This window comes from Lactuca saligna, chromosome 9, assembly GCF_052625555.1.
Source record: "Lactuca saligna cultivar CGN05327 chromosome 9, ASM5262555v1, whole genome shotgun sequence".
NCBI classification, from domain to species: domain Eukaryota; kingdom Viridiplantae; phylum Streptophyta; class Magnoliopsida; order Asterales; family Asteraceae; genus Lactuca; species Lactuca saligna.
Window position 1 is genome coordinate 93041056 of NC_136425.1, and position 6149 is coordinate 93047204.

The window sequence follows — 6149 nt, forward strand, 5'->3', positions numbered from 1 at the left end:
CCCAACAAAAAAAAGAGTATGATTGTGATGAAGCTCTAACAATATAAGTATAAAGTAGTTGGATAAAGATTTCTCATGACAGTAGATGTCTTTCAATAATTTTGGCATTAGTGATATAACAAGTTTGGGAAAAATGACCTAGGAGTAGGTCTTTCATCACACTAGAATTGAGAAAATTTTGATAGTACAATGACCTAACTTGCTGAGAGTTCAAGGACCTAACATAAGAATGAAATTAATACTAGAGTCTATACATAGACCTAATCTATATCAAAAAAAAGGTAGACTAGGCTCTATCTGCGATGACAACCAGTGAAATGAGTCCTTGATTCTGCCAGGAGACGTACCACTTCTCTCATGCGCTTTTTAAACATTGCCTGATGACCTTGCATTCCCCTAACTTCATCCTAGGTTACAGTAAGTTCTCTCTGCAGGGCCATATTTTGGTTCAGGGTTCATCCCTGGGTTGACTCTAGGTGGCGAATGCGAATGGTATTGACTCCCACATCGGCATCAACCTCCCTGACCCAGTCGATGGCTGTTCTTCCATTTTCCTCATTGCGAGAAATCTTGCCAACCAAAATAGGCTGGACTCTATCTGCTGAGCCTCCCTCACTCAGATTGTAGAAGCTTCGGTCTCCGTTGTAGGGTAAGGGTTGAACCTGTTCGTGACTCCATCTGTTAAAGTTTATTGCCTACAGGGATGTGGGGCCTTGAAATCCAAGACGAGGGTTAGGATTTAGGATTAAAGCCACCAAAGGTAGATTATTGACTTTTGGCTTGGAGTCAGAATCCTCTAGAAAGTTTTCTATGAAATCATCATCCAACGGAATTTCATGATTCTCTTTTGGCTCTGCATCGATCCATCCATCATTTCCTTGGTTGGGAAAGTACTGGTCGCTGTAGAGGTTGAATCCAGCCATGTTATCTATGCGAAAATGGGGATAAAAGAGATAGTTAATAGACGTACTACTTACGATAATTATAGGATGATCCTTACAAGTTACTTTAATACTTGCGTAGTGCATACCAGTCATACGTAACCAAAACAGGATAGACCTGCAAATAAGTGATCCTAACTCTAAGTCCACAACCAAACATGGAACATGAAATAAAGCAAAGATCATGGATTCTCAAATAAGTAATTATAGTAATACAAAATACTCCTATAGTAATTTAGGTTCTATGTCTTCTTCTTAAGTTTTCATTGTAGTATCATTGGTAAGTTTTTAGACTTGTTGCAACACCACAACCATTCCTAGGCACATGCTAATCACTTCTTGGAAAGATATAGTTGGTCAGGCTATATCATTTCCAGATTTGTTTATATGTCCTCAAGCCTGCTTGTGCTACCCAAAACTGCAATACTTTTGTTTTGTCCTAGTATGACATTGATTTTTTGTATGAATGTACATATATATACTTTGGTTAAATATTTTTATTATTTAAAAGTATAAACTCTTGGTAAGAGTATTTTCATCCTGATGTGTTTATAGTTGTATATCTTTTATGGGTTGATATACTCAATTCACAATAAACAAAGCTCTGATATCAATTTCTCACACCCCTAAACCAGAACGGCGGAAACGTTTAGGGGCGGAGGAAGTCATGTACAATATCATATCAATGCATAATAGTAAATAAGTAACAATATCATCAATTGTATTAATAGAATTACTTAATACAAGTGTGTTATGTATAGCTTGAAAGACACCTAAAATATGATTCAATATAAAAGATGAATCTTGAACATGCTCCATCTTCTCAAAAGCCTTGTCCAGATGTACCTGTCTACTCGTGACTTGAGAATACATGTTATTTTGAAATAGTAGATCAGCATTAAAGCTGATGAGTTCATAAGTATTTTAGTATCATTGTTTTGTATGAAAGCGTTTGTAAACGTTTGTTGTAAATGTTTGTAAGTGTTTGCTGTAATTGTTGGATCTCCTAGAAAACCCTATATTTTCTACATTATTTTGAAATATAGTCTTCTACCAAGACCCGAATGTTATGAATGTTTGTTCTTTTGTAAAAGTGAGTGTTTTTCCCAGTATGACTATCATTACAAAAATATAGTTTACATTTCCGTTTATGTGAGAAGACCACAATGTACATGTAATGGGAAAAATAAAGATATAATGTACTATTGTATATAAGTAACTACCAATGTACTAACTACCTTAAACCAGTTTATTTAATTAAGGTAAAATTTGATATGATTATAACCATACTGATTGACTAGTAGATAAGATGACGACCTACTAGCGTCAAAACTGATGTGACATTCGCCACCTGTTGGCCTCCAGGTCCCATTGTATCCAGCATCAAGGTGTAGGATGGTCAATCACGTATAGATCTATACACAAATTTACACTCTCCCTCCAGGAGACTCTGGTTACAAAATGTAACACATCAATAAATTGCCATGCCATGATGTAGTGGCTCACATTAATTTTATAGTATTCTTGTATTTTTATAGTATGTTCTATCTTTTCTAGTGTACGGTATGTTCTCTTTGTATATAATGTTTCCTCTCTGTTTCTTATTATAGTATGTTTGAACTAACTCATGTATGAACTCACTCTTGTATGTTTCATTGTACTATAAATAGTGAGTAGTAGTCCTCTAAATTATACCTATTATAGTTTACTAGTAATGTTGTTTGAATGACTGAGTATGTTTGTACACTTTTGCTAACCAAAGGTGTTGAACTGATGTAAGACATTTTGTAGCTATACACATATACTTAATATATAACTAAGATTCAAACGACCCTCAAACAAACAAATGATACCCTAAGTCCACAACAAAACAAGGAATAGGAAATAACGCCAGTTATCAGTCCTAAGCCCATTTCAACCTCATTTATGTAACTATATCTATATAGACATGATTTCGACAATATATATGTTTAAAAGAGTTTGATAAAGAGTTTTAACCATTTGAATGGTTATAGATGACCTGATGTCAGTTTATAAATTCTTTTGAAATAGGTTGTTTGATAATACAGTTTGAAGTATAAGAGATCCACTTGATTTGATAGTTATAAATCACATGTGATTGATAATACAACTATATGGTTTTTTACTTGTATTCCCCTCCCCCCCCCCCCCCATAAAAGCATTTAAAATCCTTTAAAATGTAATTTAGGGTATGAACTTACTTGGTAAATGGTAAATCGGGCAACGTTTCGTTTCCAGGAATGATCTTTCTTGACGTAACCACGGGCTTCTGGTGAAGAAAAGAGCTTCACATAGGCAGCACTTCGACTTGAAACGAGTCATTTTCTCTGGAGATTTGGGGTTTCGGGACTCGCGTTTTGTGCTAGAGGTGTTATCGGGGCTTCGGGATGGTTTAGAGGGGCTTGACAGTGTGTGGAAGTAGTAGAGAGGATGGATTTCAACAACCAAAGTCGGAAGGCCTCATTTTTTATATATAGCGAGTAATTTTAGAGCTCACGTCGTGAGCACAGAGTGGCTCACAACGTGAGGTCGATCCTATCCATCCACTGACTCGACTTATGACAGTGAAACCCTAGAACCTATCCATTACTGGCTCACGTCGTGAGCTTCAGGCTCATGTCGTGAGTCTTCTAACGGGGTCGGAATTCGTCTCCCGAACTTTAAAAATTCATATCTCTCGCATACGAGTTCCGATTTTGATGTTCTTTATATCCACGTGTAGATATTATGATCTACAACTTTCGTTTAGATTCCGTCGGCTAATTTTGACTTTTCTTTGTAATATTATATTTTTAACTAGCCAGGACTGGAAAAGTCTGTTAAAAATTCATAACTTATTAGCATTCTACTACTATTGTTGAGATATTTGATTCTCGTTTAGATTGTGCCGGCTAAAAGTCGTTCGATCGCTATTTCGAGTTTTTAGTTGTCTACTGCTATATCCGAAACTTAGAAAAATCACAACTTCCTCATACGAAGTTAGATTTGGACATTCTTTTCATATAAATTTTCAGTTTAATAATACCTACGACTTTCATTTAGATACCTAAGGCTAAAGAGTATTTTATTGAAAATTCATGTCGTTTAACAGTGTTTTACCGGTTTTGCTGCGGATCTTCGATTGGTCATAACTTCTTCATTATAATTCGGATTTTAGTGTTCTTTATATTTCTAAAAAGCTTGTCATGATATTTATCACTTTATATATCCCAATTGAGATTTTTGAACATTTCATTTTTGACGCTATTCTTATTATTTCAAAAATAGGTTACAATACTTGACTTTAGATCGTTACATTCACTTGAAAAATACCGGGTTGTTACATGATACATGGATTATAATCATTCTCTCTGTCCAAGATTTGTTTCTTGATTTCTGATTTATGACAATCGATATCAGACTATTAATTGAGCACATCAATTCAGTCCAGGATTGGTGATCATCAAATCATCGACGGGCCCACAAATATCGCTTTTCTCCCTTAGGGCAAGTAGCAGATAAAATTCGACTCATATGCTTGCACTTCTCACTCATTAAATCACGCACAACATTACTTTTTATAACATCAAGTTACTGATGTGTTTACGTATTATCAATGCACAACTGAATCATAATCAACAACTCATATGTCTTCGTTTTAAGAATATAATATATTATCTTCTCAGAATTATTCGTGATAAAATCCATGACATGATTCTTTGAGTGTGGGTTAATCCAATACTTAAATCCTTATTTCAAAAGTACTCACGAACACTACAACAAACCATTGATATCTAACCCCTTAGACAATCTACAGTCTGATTCATGACAATCTTAATTCACTACTTACTTCTAGAAGTTTGATCGACTATTGATGTTTGAATAATCCAATTATTCAAAAAGTAAAACATACGAAATGAAACACAATAATAAACTAATTAACTACAATATCAAAACTATTAAACATAAATAAAACACTTATTATGTAATCACCATAATAATTAGACTTTATTTATGTATAGTGTTTCGATTAATCATCTAAACACTTGAATTAAACATTAGTCATGCCATGTTCTAAACATGCATACTATGCCTCTCTATGGTACTAACTTTGTGAACAAATCAATTGAACATAACTTCACTGATGTTTATTTCACAATTTCAAAATCTTATTACAAATGTAATACTTCCAAATTCTCGTCACCACTAAATGTGTTAGAGTTCAACCTTATATGAATCATCCTTTTGTGTTGATGTGGCGTCAAAGTCATTCAGACTTTGCCAACCATGTCACCAAAATTCTCCATTGAAACTTTGTTACTTAAAACAATTTCATGGTAATGAAGTATCAAATTTAAAGTAACTCCTTGAACACCTTCTTTGCATTAAGGTTACTAACTCATATGTATATTATAATCAGCAACTCCCATTATGGAAACATTTTCATATTCCCATGTGACTATCCATTCTGATCAAGAATTATCCGAATCTTAAATATGTCACTATAGTCCTTCCCAATTTATACTTCCAACTGTCCACAAGCAACCATTCTCTAGGTAAACCTTAGACTGTTCTTGATAGTAGTTTAACAACATTAGGTACATCTTATACTAGTATTGTTTCCCTTTCAATGCCTTAGGCATTTAGAAATATCAGAACAGGTGAATATTATAGTATATGTAATCAATCCAATATGCAAGACATGTTTTGACAAATAATGTATCACATAAAGACATGATACTTGATCGGTCTCTTGCTATAAAATTTTCATATTAAATTTCCTATGTTGTATCATTTCAACATGATATTCATATATGATCAAGACTAGGTTCCATTAAAATCCTTCAATCTAACCCTTTAGATTTGAAATGAAGGATAAGTTCCTTCTCCTAAAATCCTTTTGTAGCGAAACAAATCCCAAACATTGCAAATTTGAATCTTTGTTTCCTAGAACTACTATTGCCAACCTGCAATACTTAGCATAACAACTATGATCCCACTAGCATAACGATTATACTCTTGCCAGAGTAACAATTATGCTCCCACTAGCTTTGACATGTATCTAGAAATTCAACTGGACTTCTAGAAATCAAAACTATTGACTTTCTTTCTAAAGTTTATATTTCTGATATGTGGTGCTTTAATAAGTCTTCATCTAGACTTCTCAAGCTCATACACCTTTATTAGATATCATATATGCATGTCTAA